This window comes from Cupressus sempervirens, chromosome 4, assembly GCF_028749045.1.
Source record: "Cupressus sempervirens isolate cs-2001-9-10 chromosome 4, ASM2874904v1, whole genome shotgun sequence".
Lineage (NCBI taxonomy): Eukaryota > Viridiplantae > Streptophyta > Pinopsida > Cupressales > Cupressaceae > Cupressus > Cupressus sempervirens.
In genome coordinates, this window is record NC_143121.1 from 607121719 (window position 1) to 607136916 (window position 15198).

At 32.6% G+C, this 15198-nt stretch overlaps 1 pseudogene; it reads left to right on the forward strand.

The window, feature by feature from the left end:
• The first annotated feature begins 7899 nt into the window (after window positions 1–7899).
• On the forward strand, window positions 7900–14221 carry LOC149562696 (calcium-transporting ATPase 1, endoplasmic reticulum-type-like; annotated as a pseudogene).
• Window positions 14222–15198: the final 977 nt, after the last annotated feature.

Below are 15198 nucleotides of genomic sequence, written 5' to 3' on the forward strand. Positions count from 1 at the left end.
CTTATAAATCTCAATCTCAATGCTGACACAATTGTATATATCTAAATCTAGGCATAAATCCTACATAAGATATAAATAGTGCGCTTATAACTTCACATATAGCTATATTATGTCTTGAAAATATAGTAATGCTCAACTACATGTACCATAGTTGTATGTGTTAGCAGTATAGGTGATAAATGATATTCAATAATTGTAATGACAAGTACAATTTTTTTGAAAAACTTTACAAGAATTTTACTAATGGTCAGTCTCCTAAAAGTAATAAGCATCACGTTCAATGCCAGAAACACAAGTTAATGACAACAATCATGTTCCTATATTTGAGGACTGACAACAAAACTTGTAGATTTATATTTATTGGTATTGTGGAGAGATGATCCAGCCTACACTAGGTAAGACAAACTATTTGAGACTTCGTTTGGATGACATTATGTATGTTACCTATAGACCATGGCTAGGCATAGAGCCATAAGATGATGTCTTCTCCTAGCTAGGATTCATGTTGGTATCTTAGCCACTGAATGGCCATTCTTGATTGAAGATAGAGAGATTTCTACTAACCCATGTCTAGCGACAGTTCAACTATCAATACAGTATATCATAGGAGTACTGTAGTTACACCTGCTTCACCAAGGAGGTAAAGAAAGGTTGTTCTCCTAGATTGGACCCAATTAGATGTATGGAAGATGTTAGTGGCCTTACCATTTATAGGTGGGACTACTTTCTAGATGTAGTGAATGATGGTGTCACTCCCTAGTACATAGAGCATTTGGCCACACATTCATTTCCTCATATAACTTATCCTATAGAGGTAGTTAGTCAGGCACCACACCCTAATGTTCAGCAACCACAACAACATCCTTTGAGGGAGGAGAGACCATTATAATGGCCACTGGTAGTTCTTGTGACAATTCCTTCTCATACTAATTTTCTTAATTTCTATAGTAAAGGTGTTAAAGTTAACTTTTAATATTTTTCTATCCTTAATTCTTCTTTTATTGTGTGACTTTTAAGAATAGTTGAGGCTTATCTAAAAAGTTTTCTATCCAAGTGTCAGCTTTTAAATCATTTTTTGTGGATGTACACTATACGAAACATTCTCCAAACTATGATGTAATGTTTCTTATCTTCTAAAACATTCTGAATAGTGCTCCACTACTAGAAGCAACCAAAATTAACATAGATTAAGACAAGTCTTAAGTCGTGAGTCTTCTGCTGGAACAATGCTAGGTAGTTCCTGTTAGTTGCTAGTTATCTTAGCAAATCAGTGGGGATTTTGTTTCAGTTACAACCACCATTTATAAAGTCAGTTCCATGCAGTGTGGAGGCTAAAGAAGCACTTGATGCACAAAGGTGATGTCTTTTAAATTGAAAACAAAAAAATACTTACTTTCCAGCTACGAGTAAAAAGGAATGCTACTAAAACAATCTAAAATCTGACATTCACCCTCAAGTTTATACCTGTTGCAGCGTTGGGGATAAAAACACTTTGAGTGTGGAACGTAGGGATAAAAATTTAATCTATAAAATCTACTAGCTGTTTCAACTTTTAGCTTATTGTTTACTTTATGTAACAATGGATAATATAGACTATCGAAATTGATGTGTAATTTTATGGAGAGGCATGTCAGAATATGGATAAATACTTAGCATGAACTCCATGGATAAATAGCATTCTTACACATGTCAATTAAAGGTATGATGCTATAATTTCTTCCCTTTTTTCATATTTTTGGTGGAACATGCTACTTTATGCTAAAACCTTCATACCATATAATAATCCACTATTTAGTATTGATCTTTATATCTATATCATCTAACATATTTCAAACTTTTTATAGGTTGCAGGACACATCAAAGGCAACAAAGGTGAGGCTGGAAAAGGTTGGGCAGCACAGACTTGGCTCTGGGGGATATTCGAAAATTAAAGCACGTGTTGTAAGTAGCAATAAATGAATTGCAAAGAAAAATGATTTATAAAATACAAATAATTTTGTTAATTAATAAAAAAATGTAGGGCACTGATTTTAATCTGGAGGCCACAGAAGAACACACAAAAATTGCCTTCAAGCAAGGCTATGCAACGGTGGCTAAATGCCTATGGCAAACTTCCATTGCCCCAACCGAACAATCTCCTACATCATGTGCATAGGTAAATATGCCAACATATATATTAGAAATTGAATACTTGAGAAACAATTTATTTGATAATAATGTGCATGACATTGCAATGCAGCCTGTTAATCGTGACACAGATCATACGTAGCATCATGAAGCCCCTGATGTGCATTGTACTATTGATGGAGATGCTCATTTGTTATTTAAAACTAATTATATAATTATTAATACAATTTAACATCTTTAATTGAAATTGGTGTAACCTTTTTGTGTTGAGGATATAGAATCATGTCGTGCTGAATGAGTGTCGGAGGATGTTCAAACTGATTAGCAGGTAGATCATGTCGCACATTTAGGTAAAGAAAATCTATGTTTTGTTCTTTTAAATTAATTTATTGATTTATAGTTCTTTTACTTAAATAAAAACTCGTAATTCACTAATATAAAATGGTGCGAATTTAACTCATGGAGTACTTGTTATTGCAGTGGACCCCCCTTTGGTGCAACGACCTCATGATGTTCCTGAACGGATGAGGAGGAGACATGTGTTAGAACTAGTACAGGAGAGGGATGACGAGGACATTGATATTCCTCTTAGAAATTTTATGAAAAAAAGAAACAGCAAGAGAGCAAAAAAGAAATGATTATTCATGAATGACTTACTCTTGAATATTTTTAATGAATATTGTGTTAATGAATATTATTCATTAATGTTGGGTGTTAATGAATTATTTTGGAATGACTTACTCTTGAATGTTGCATGTTAATGAATTATTCACAAATTTTGTGTGTTTATGAATTTTATGTGTTAATGAATGTTATCATGTGATTATAATGATTGAATGCTATATTTCAAAAATGGATGAATTGAATGTTATTAAATGTTGATGGGGATGACGAGGACATTGATATTCCTCTTAGAAATTTTATGAAAAAAAGATATGGCAAGAAAGAAAAAAAGATATGATTATTCATGAATGACTTACTCTTGAATATTGTTAATGAATATTGTGTTAATGAATATTATTAATTAATATTGGGTGTTAATGAATATTGTGTTAATGAATTATTCATGATTGACTTACTTTTGAATTATTCATGAATGTTGTGTGTTTATAAATTTTACGTGTTAATGAATGTTATCATGTGATTATAATGATTGAATGTTATATTTCAAAAATAGATGAATTGAATGTTATTAAATGTTAATAGGGAATTTAGAGTGACGTTAGGGGGGGGGGGGGGAGGGGCCAAATGAGCTTCCACCTTCACGTGGTTGGCCCAGTTAAGTAGAGAATATTTAACTATTCTCAAAACCAAGTGAAGCTCAAACTTTAATCTGAAAGCTTATAGTTAATAGTGACAACCAATTAGCAAGTCAAAATGAAGTTCTTCATTATAGGTACCTTTTTAGTTTTTAAAGCACAGTATCATGTTTTAATATTGTATAGTTTTTTTTCTTAAGTTAAAGTATTCTTTTACTATAACAACATAATTTATGACCATTTTAGTAACTATTCTAACATCACTTTATAACAAATCTTGTTTTGGCAAAGATGGCGATACATGGTGTTGTCTATTCCTTGGGAGATTGGATTGCACAGGTTTGTATCTCAACATCAACATGGCAAATGGTGTGAAATTGCACTTTCCTTAGTCATGGTTCCATACCTACTGAACTATTTTGTTTGATAAATGAATAGAAATACCATATCTAGTAGCTTCTCTATGTTGTATTCATTTATTGGTAATGATTCAATGTCATGCCATTTGATGGTAGCTTCTAGAGTTTCATTTAGTTGTAAGGTGTGTCTTATCTATTCAAGTTTGTATACTCCATTTGGTAGTTTGGTATTAATTGATGATGTCTGGGATCTTCTACCTTCATTGTAGTCTTCATCATCATCCAACTTGTTGTTTGGTATTTTCCATGTTATCCTCTATTTCCATGGTCTTTAGCATGGTTGTTTATTTTATCTATCTAGTTCAAAGACTCTATACGCCTAAGGTGGAAGCCATTTAGAACTAACAGTTCAAGAGATCATGTTTCCCCTTGTAAAAATAGAAAATGTCACAAGTTTAAGGTCAAGAAGGAAGAAGTCGTAACATTTTGAGTAGCAAAATATGCTTAAAATTACATATTTAGTTGATTCTTTGGTGAAGTTTCTTATTTCAATTCAATTGATTTTGGTTGTCAACCAAATTCCTAACTCCAATGTATATTGTATTTCAGTGCTACATTTTCATAGGGATCTAAGTAAAATGACAGTTGACTATTATTTATATTTGAGAATTTGTGTTGTGCCTTACTATGATCCTCTGATAATAGAGGACAAATCAATCTAAATTTGTTTCTCATGTCCCATGTTCGATGCTTCTTCTTGTGTAACTAACCACTTTTAATGTGGGTTATGAACTCTGATGCTAGTATGATATTACACTGCCATTTATTATAGAGTAGATATAATAATTATCTCTAAATATACTGTAAGGGTCTCTAAACATGAGTAAAGCAGTATTACATAATGTAGATCTGAACTCAAAATTCATGATGTTTTCCACTCTGGAGAAAGAGGGGAACTTAATATACTCGTAACACACCCCATCAAAAGAGATCCATTGGATGGTTTTTGTTGGGGTTTGACTCTCCTAGTGTAGCGCTAACCTTGGCTTCTAGGTGCTAGGATATTTGCTCTTGTTGGTGGTTCTAGACCCGTTGAATGCTCTAGATAATTGTCTGTCAAATTTTGGTTGAAGGAGCTATGCTTGAGCTATCAAGTCTTATGCAAAGTTTGTCCTATTTTGTGGTGATAACATGAATTTTTATCAGTGCAGAAGTATGGTCTATAAATTCTTAGAGTCTCTAGTGCCTCTAAGATTTACACCATTGGGTGACTAATTCTTTGAAGTCCCTAATGTTTGGTGACATTGAGCTATACCTATGTGAGTTATGTTTGGGTTTTCCTTCCTCATCTTCATTTCACTTTTGTGAGTTGTTTTTCCTGAGGCCATTGGAAATTCCCTTTGCTAGTTCCTAAAATTGGATGGATCTAGTACAATTTTAAGCTATTCTATGTTTGTATTCTAGTTGAAATAGAGATCTCCACTTCAATCATGGTTGATGAGAGGCCACAAGTGAAGCATTGAATATGAGGGTTTTCCATTTTGTTGTAGAGATTGCATCTCTATAGGATACATGCCTAATGATTGTCATTTTGTGTTGGATAAGTGTTGTCACTTGATGGAGGGTCGTGGAAAATGACCATTTGCAATTAGAGCTTCTGATTCTATTTTAGATTTTTCTTTTGAGGACTTGTTTTCTAATGAAGAAGAAACTTTTTTTTATTATATTGATGCTTCTCATGCTGTTGGTCTGAGCTAGACTTATATCACTTCCATTCTTGTCACAATTTTGGATGTTAGACCGTATTTCAAGTGTGATGCCCGCTAGCCTTGTGGCCTATGTTGTTGAAGTTACTGCTCCCACTTCTATTTTGAACAAAATTCTACTGATAATGCTAACACTTAAATAATCACTCTTGGGCCTTGTTGACAGGTTGTAGTGGGGTTTCCTTTGTTGCAATCCTAACAATAGCGTTGCTTAGACTTTTTTCCAAGTGCATAGAAAAAGGTTTATTTTGTTGTGTTGTTGATGCCCTATGTTTATGCTTTCATCCCTTGTTTGTGTAAAGGTTAACAACCCCTTGTTTTGGCTGTTATAGAAAAACAACATATCAATATCATCCTTTCAGATTGAACAATACTAGATGAGTAATGATACTATCTTGAAAAATACAAGAAGCCAAGACTACAATATACACTCGTTTGATGAAGCAAATAAAATCCTTCCAACAATAATTAGTCAGAACTATCAAAGTGAATTTTTAGGATTGTATAAACATAATTGGAAAATGGATCAAGAAGATTTCATGTCTTTCTCATGGGTGGCAACTTTGGTTATTATGTGTAAAATTGGCCTCATTCTTTTAACAATTATTTTCATGTTATCCGTAGAATTATTTTTTATCATTTAAGTTTCTTGTTCTTGCAAGATGAACTACGAGATGCAGTGTTACTAGTGTTTGCAAATATGTAGGATATTCCCAATGCAATGAATGTTGCAGAGATCATGATAAACTTGGGTTGCATTCTCTTAGGCAGCTACACTTGTGAGTATTACATTCTTTATAATTTTCAGTATTAAAAATTCTAGATACTAATCATCTATTATGCTGCACTATTTCTACTTTGCATATAGTTTATCATCACTCTAGTAAACGAGAAAAAAATTGGAATGTTTAGTGTTTCTTGTGAAACAGCTTGTATCATGTCCTAAGGTATATACAAAGCATATGTGATTGTTTGTTAGAAATAAATCCTTTTATTTTAGTTCTTATGGCTTTTGTTTTATTTTGCAGGTTTGAAAGATTACAGTCAAATAGGGTTCAAGAATTTTGTATTACAAAAATGTCTTATTTCTTTATTGATACAAATAGATTGAGGAGGTAAAAATTTAGTTTTGATGCATACTCATATGTAGGATGCAAACTTATTTTGATGTGACATTATGTGTGTTCTCTTTCAAATTTTACTATCAATTTTCTATCCAATTTAATGACCCAAAGCTACTGAGAAAAATTGTTAAGGTACTGATCATGCCATTTCTGTAGTGCTTATTGAGAGTAAACCAGTTTATATCAGCATTAGCTATAATCTCCCCGGCATTCCACACCATACATTCTATGATGAGCCTATTCCATTATGGCTCACTCCCAAGTGGGCTTTTTTCTTCCTTTTAGGTAAATTAATTTCTTCTACATGGATTTTTTGTTTTGATTCTACTTTTTTTTAGCATCATTATTTAGAATCTCACTCTTTGATCCATCATCAGAATGTAAGAACATAAAAATATGTAAAATATATTTTTGTAGTTGCAGATTACAAGTTTTTTCTCATATTACATATTTTGTATGCTCAGACAATGGATCATAGTATGATCTAAACCATTGATATTAAAAAATACGAAATACATACACAATCAAAATCAAAAAGCCATACATAATATTCAAATAGACTGTGGAAATTTGATTAGTTTGGAATTAGTTTTAATTTTTGTACTTGTACAATGTCATACATGTCTAAGTATTAAATGTGTGAGTTATTCATGTTGTGGATCTCGACCTCTTGTTTCTGTCTGAAAATTTTTGTTTGAGGGGTGATCAAGATTTTTTAGTCTTTGGCCTCTTGTCTTTTTTGTATTTTCAAGATCTTAATGTCTATAGGTTTACTTTGGTTTGGTTGATCAGCATTTTCATTTGTAGAATCAATGAAACACATTTGAGGGTTTTTTCGTTCATATTATTTTTAATGTTGTCAGATTAGTTTTCTCATTATACTATATTCAACTCTTCCTTAGTTGATCTAGTGTATATCTTTTAGCATGCAAGGTTCACCACACACACTATTTCCAATACTTTGTTTGACAGTAGTAAGGTTTAAATTATCATTCAAGACATTGGGTTGATGTGTAAACTTTATTCCCTTTTCATTGTTTCTTAATGTGTGTGTACCCTTTGCAAAATGGATTTAGAAGTGTGCTTTTTGTTTTGTTTCACCATGACATGTTCTTATAGTTTTCCAATGTTTGAAAGGTCTTGGTGGGTCAAAAAATCCATTAATTAAATTGAAAGCAAGGTTTGTATGACATGAAACTCTTGCATTGCTCATTGCATTTGAAGCCATTTGTAACTTGTTTTTTTAATAGTTTTTTTGGCTAGCATGAACTATAGGCTAAGCAATCCAAGAAGTTTGGAAGTAGTTGTGGAAACAAGTATAGAGTTCCTAAATGCAATAGTTAAGCAAGTGTTGGTTAGGGGTCCAAAGCTGAGGGTTTTTAAGGCAAAAGATTCATTTACGAAATTGAAAAATGCTTCAGGTTATGTTGTGGCCGCAATGCCATCGACTAAGGGTAAAGTTTCAGAGACTCTTCCACATTTCATAAGAACTTACTAGGTTGTAGTCGATACTGCATTCTATGCTGAAATAGTTGAGTCTATAGATGCTTACTTATTTGTAGGGCCCATTTTTAATAAATATAGCTCAATGGGATATTCATTACTCTTGAAGAAGGAGAAAGCTATAATTGTGCAGCCTAATCTGGTCACTATCACAAATGGACCTACTTTTGGGTGTTTATTAATGAAAGACTTCTTAGAAGCCATCGCAAAGAAGTTGAAGCACAATACAATGGCCTTCGATAATTATTAGCATATATTTGTGCCTCACGGTGTTCCCTTGAAAGGTGCTCCAAACAAGGCTCTTAGAGTCAAATTGTTATTCAAACACATCTAGGTAAAGTTATTGAGAATCACTACATATCATAAAATGACTTATGGTTCAGTTAGTACTTCAATCCTTGGTTTTGTTGTTGTTCCTATAGATTAATGAGTAAACACTTCTTATTGGTAGGCCATGCTATCAAATGAGACAATTGTCATTGTAGAAACTGGTGACTCTTCGTTCAACTTCCAGAAGCTTAAACTCCCAGAGAAATGCAGGTAATGCAAAATCTCTTGCAAAAGTTTATATAATTAAATTTCTAACTCATTTATTTTGATGATGGATCATAGTGTATGATTTAAAATGTTGATCTAACCAAGAAACTATTTAACAACAAAATTTTGAACAAAAAAGTTCATAAAATTATAATACATGATTTCTCTAATTGACTAGCTTGTTACCTGCAAGTCACAAATTTGCACTGAAATAGTCCCTACAATTTATTGCAATTATTTATGCCCCTATTTGGAATTGGTTATCAGGTTTAGTTTGAAGAATCAGTAATTTGTGACATTATTTTTCTTAAGGCTTGTGTCAATGTTGAATGATTCACTCTAATGTTGATTTTGTAGGTATGAGTTTCAGATGCAGTATGGATCAATTAGTTGGTCTGTTGGAGCTACACTGGGATATGCTCAAGCATTGTACAGGATGAGTTTAAGGCCCAATCCCATCACCTTGAGAGGATCATAAGGCTTGTATTCCATCTTCATTGATATTCCCCAAAGCCATTTGTATCTCTACTAGCATACTTCCTTCATTACAATAGTCTTTGAATATCCATTCTTGCTATTACAATCAATGCTAGTAAAGCTTTAACACACAAATCCACTCAGAGTTTCAAAAGAGAACTAAGGTTAGATTGAAGGATGTGGAATTTCTTTCTCTCTCCACACCATGTGGCAAAAATTTTAGCAATTTTTTAGTACCACCTAGAATACTTAAATGATGCCCTAATTCTTTGTCATTGCTTATTCCACAAAGTGCCTGTAATGTAGAAATTTGTATAACATAGTGCCCCTCATAACCAGTCTATGTTGCACTACTGTTAACTACGTACATAATTCCTCCCTACTACCCTCAACCCTTAAGCATACTTGGATTTCTCAATGGTTGCATAGTACTTGCACTTAAATCAGTTTTACTAAGTGTCTATTGACTGCACATTTTTTCTTGTGTTTTTCTACAAACACAATATTTTAGAATAATTTCTAAATCCATTTGTAATCAATGAATGATACATGATGTCCAAGTTTCAGCTATTTAATTGTAATTATTGAGTTTCTAAAGGATCCATGTAATTTATCATTTTATGGAAGGTTCAGTTAGTTTACTAAATCTTTCTTTCTAGTTGCAAAAAAATGCAATAACTATATGCAAGAATAATGAATTGAAAAGTGATCCAAACTAAACTAAATCAATATCAACACACCTAACAAGACAAATGACACACATTAGCACTAAATTTTTCATCCAGTAAAACAATAAAATAAACACAATTTCTATTAAAATCTTGTACTGCCTTTTTATGTTTATCGCTTACCTATCTACAACTCCACAATCGATATTGACAGTCTCTTGCCATTACCGTGCAATTGAATTACTTTATTTTTATTGATTCAGCTAAACTACAAGTGCCTTTTGTGTTGTTGACAAATCATAAGCTTTCAACTTTTGTGAAGCCATTACGGATGCAAATGAACAACTGGTAAGGTGTCAATTTTAAGGCAATTTTTTGTTTCTATAATGTATAGTTCAATTGCTAGAAATATTTCATCTAGATTGTTAATTGATAGATTGATAACTTTTCATGTCATTTTCTACTTTGGTTGGGTAGTTCTCCTTGCATTTGTAAATCATAAATCTTGTTGCAGTCTTTAGCCTAATGACAGTTTGGTATTACATCCAAGGCGATAACATAGTTGACTTAAAACTTTGCATTAAAGAAAACATCAAAGGATAATATTTGAATTGTGGATATTTGTAAATTATGTTTGTTTTAGACATAGTTATAGTTATATATGCGCTCTTATGATGATGTGATTGGGACTGTAAGTTTTTTTTGTCACGTTTATCTGTTTGAAAAATAGATGAAATTATTGGCTTTCATTCTTGATAAATAATTCTTTTCTAATTTTATTCTTCCCTGCGGGAACCAAAATTTAGAGGTGTTGTGCCAATTATTGCAAAGGATTTGCTCTCATAGGAGCCTTTTAAACTGCACAAAATTTGAGTTGTAAAGCATAATTGCTCGGTGGAGACTCGGGATATCATGCACATTTCTTCCTCCTTCCCATTGTTTTGTATGAAATAAATCATGTGACAAACAAAGCAATACTGTGGAGGTAGAAATGTGCACGATACCTTGAATCTCATGCACCAAGCAATTATGCCTTAGAATCAAGTTTTGTGCAGTTTAGAAGGCTCCTATGAGAGCAAATATTTTACAATAAATGGGATAGCTCATCGAAATTTCTACATATCTTCGTCTCAATTTCGACACAAATGCAATATTTTGGTCAAGATTTTGATGCAAAACTAGTTCACTTTAGTGTCACGAGTATGGCACTGGCAGAAAAATGTAAAATGCTTTCGTCGCAATTTCGGCAAAAATGCAATATTTTGGTCAAAATTTTGACACAAAACTAGCCCACTTTGGCGTCATGTATATGCCACTGGAGGAGAAATGTGAATTGGATTCGTCATAATTTCAACACACCACTATGAAGGTTTACGTCAACATTTCAACAAGCACCGCTGGCAAATGAGGTAATATCACTTCAGCTTGGACCAGGGAAAGCGATAAAATTTGTGTCAGTAAGTCAACCTTTATGTTGTCAAAATTTTGACATGGAATGTATGTGACAAAAAACTGACCAAAAAAGACCGACGGCAAGCTTGGTCGCCTTATCGACCTACTCTTGTCAAAATTTTGACCTTTTTGCATCGAAATTCAAGCCTAAATTTACTAGTGAGTCTGGAATAGTGCCTTTTATCTCTAGCAGGTTCTTCTCTAAGTTCATAAATACTAAACAATTGAGTTTTCTATAAGTTCATAAATACTAAACAATTGAGTTTTCTTATAGTTTTCTTTAAACAATATAAATTGTGTTTGGAGAAATTACTTGTTGCCCCACTTCCCATGGAGTTCCAAGATGAGAAGTTGTTCTTCAACTGTTATGTTGCCCCTCTTAATAGTAGGGCTCAGATAGTTGAGCCACCTCAATCTGCAGCTCTTTCCAGTTCTTCTCAGTCCTTAAACAGAGTTAGTGAAACACAGTTCAGTAGGATGTCCATGTTAACAACACCAAATCAAAGTAATGAATAACGATAAAAATCATAGTTTTAACAGTCTACCAATAGTATTTTATCATAATTTTATAAATTTGATTGTATAAATATTTTATCATCAAAGTTTCTCTCGAAAATTGTTATCTATGATCATGAGGACAAGATAGTCAGAGTGAGTGAAATAGAGTTGAGTAGAATCTCCATGTTAAAGTGGATAGGTACCAATTCAAAAGGTAGAATGATGATTAAAAACAATTATCTAAGATACCATAACATTAGCATATCACAAATTCTTGGATTTGACTCTGTCAATATTTCACTATCGGCATTTATGTTCAAGCTTCATGATCCATCTAAAATAGCTAAAAAGGGAATTTAAAATGGGTGTGCATGAATTTCAGAGGAAATTAAATGAAACTAGAACACATCTTTCAATGTTTCATAGATATTTTCATATTTTATCTCATATACAATTATACTCCCAAGGATTATGGATTCGGCTATGCTTATCTTTCTGAATTAATGCTTCAGATCATTCTTTATGATTAGTAATAAAGGTAATGAATCAGAAACCTTGAGGCACATTAACATGGAAAGTGAAAACTTAATTTTTATCATCATACAATTGTTTCACTATGAGCTTTACCTTCAAGCTCATAGAAAGGGGAGTTGAATGAAACTGAGGGTATCTATTGGTTTTGTCCCACTTCTCACTATTTTAATCTTCCTTACACACTCATTTTTAGAAAAACATAACCAAACATCATATTTTTCTTTATCTCTTATAGCACTGGTTTCTATTCAAGCTTTTCATCTGAGAAAGGAAGAAGGGGAAAATGAGTTCAAAGGATTTGATGAGGGAAGAGGATTCAAAGAAGAAGCTCTCATCTTTATCATTTAATGTTGTGGCAATTGGATTCTTCTCCTTATGCAAACATCAATCTCAGTCTGAAGTTGAAGAAGCCCCCAACCTTATTTGCTGAAGAAGAGAAAAGTCAAAGGAGTCACTGAGACATGTTATGTATCTTAGTTGTTGAGGTCTTAATTAATTCTTTTCTTTCTCTGCAATATGAGAAATTATAAAGCTTTCCAATAGATGTATATGTGGAATGAATTAAATTTCCATGGCTCCAACTATAGAGCCAATTGAATTGTAAAATAGATCCTAATTTGGGTCATCTTTTAACTTTCTTATAATTGTGTAAAACATCAATCTATGAAAGATCCTGCTACAGCCTATTTATTAATGCTCATAATTTTAATAAATTGAAGTTTTATAATGAAAAGTCAAGTTTCTAAAAATCACTTAATTACTTTTGTGATAGATGGTTGAGTAATGCCTTTTCTCTTAGTTAAATTCATTTTGCTATACTATTTCTCCATCATTGGCAAGTGAAACTCATTGGTTTCCTTCTTCTTTGTCCTATTCTGACAAAATGCCTTCTGCACATGTATTTTTAGGTATCATCATCATGAGTTGGTTTTGTGATCAAATCATTTTGTCCTACATTTTAAAATTTTGAGTTTCCACAAGCAACAAATTGATCGCCATTATTTAGTTATCAAACATAATTGTCTTTTTAATTGTGGAAACCAAATTACTTGGTTTTAATTTTATTATTTGCTACAATGAAATCTGTATCTAAAAGAAGCAAAAATACCAATTCACTTTACCGATAGATTATTTTTTTTAAGAAAGAGTTAATTTTAGATTGTCTGGGAATTTACTTCTAATTTTTGGTTTTGGATAAATGGATTTTAGGTACATGATATCCTCAAATATTGGTGGCGTTGTCTCAATATTCTTAACTATAGCATTAGGTATGCCAGAGGGCTTGATACCTATCTAGCTTTTGTCGGTAAACTTGGTGACTAATGGGCCACTTGCAATGGCTTTGGGTTTCAATCCACCAGATGTGGACATAATGAAGAAACCCCTTCGAAGAAGTGATGATTCTCTAATTAATGCATGGGTGTTGTTCCACTACTTGGTATTTTTTTTTCTTAATACTCTGTAAATCAAATTAGTTTTTTTGTTAAACAAAAGGTGGCATAATATAATAGCAAAAACTAATTCTGATTGCACATCTTTATTTTGTAGGTTATTGGTCTTTATGTTTGTGTAGCTATAGTTGGTATTTTTGCTATATGGTATACCCATGGAACATTTTTGGGCATAGATTTACTGGAGGATGGTCATACTCTTGTGAGCTTTTCCCATCTTATAAACTGGGACCAGTGCTCTTCTTCGAAAGGTTTTTTTGTGTCTCCCTTCAAGGTAGGAACATAATTTTTTTCCTTTGATAGCAATCCATGTGATTACTTCTCAACTAGCCAAGATAAAGCTATCACACTTTCCTTGACTATGCTAGTTGCAATTGAGATGTTCAATTCATTAAATGCATTATCGAAAGATGGAAGCCTTCTTGCCATGCTGATGTACTATATTTTTTTAATAGGTGAGACATGATTTTGTAGTCACATATTCAGCCCAAGCATGTAATGAGGAAGACACACAAGCTCCTAGTGATAGAGGTACAACATCTTCCTCAACATCTTGATATGTCAGCTTGCTTTAGCTCTAACTAGTCTGTTACATAGCTTCCAGCTGGTCGGAGATAGATCTACAAAACTTTGAGGTAAATTTTCTAATCGGTTCAAATTGGAATAATATAAAATCCTTGACATTTATTTATATGGAACCTATTGGTAGAATAGAAACTGTTCTCCAGATTACATTTTTTCCACATAGAATAGTTAAAATAAAACTTGATGGTGCAAAGAAAAATGGGAAAAATAGTAGAGTTTTTCTTGCTAAACAGGTGATTTTAGCTGGAAGATGGCCAATTTTAACATTAATCTTATGCAATTTTATTATGATCAATATCCTTCTATAAGATTATTGTTGTTCTGATCACTGGCTTTGAGTGAATGTGTTGCACCATATAACAAAATTTTTCTTGATGTTGCATATAAACTTCACCAATAAGTAAATGTGTTCAGCATTTTTCAAGACCTTGGCACTTGAGCTACAGTATCCAGTCTAAGTGTTTCAAGTGCTTGTACAATAAATTTTTATCCATTCAATTACATTTCATGTGTTTCTGCAAGGATCTAGGCTAGTTTCAGCCTTCATTAGGAGAACATGTACAAGGTTCACATTTCAGGTATCAATTATGATTTCTTTCTACTCTCTTTTACATTGATTAGTGATATAAATCATTTTTAGGATTGATATGGTTTACATTTTCTTTTTAGGAAGACTTTTGTATTAACATTTCAGATTATATTTCATAATCTATCTTCTACATTAACTAAGATCACATGTCAATTGAGCCTCTATAGTTTCTTTTCATCTAGAGACAATTCTAACACTTTGTGAACATTATGTTATGGTAGAAGAAAATAGCAAGGATGCTCTTGGCATCATCTGCAAGGAGCCATGGG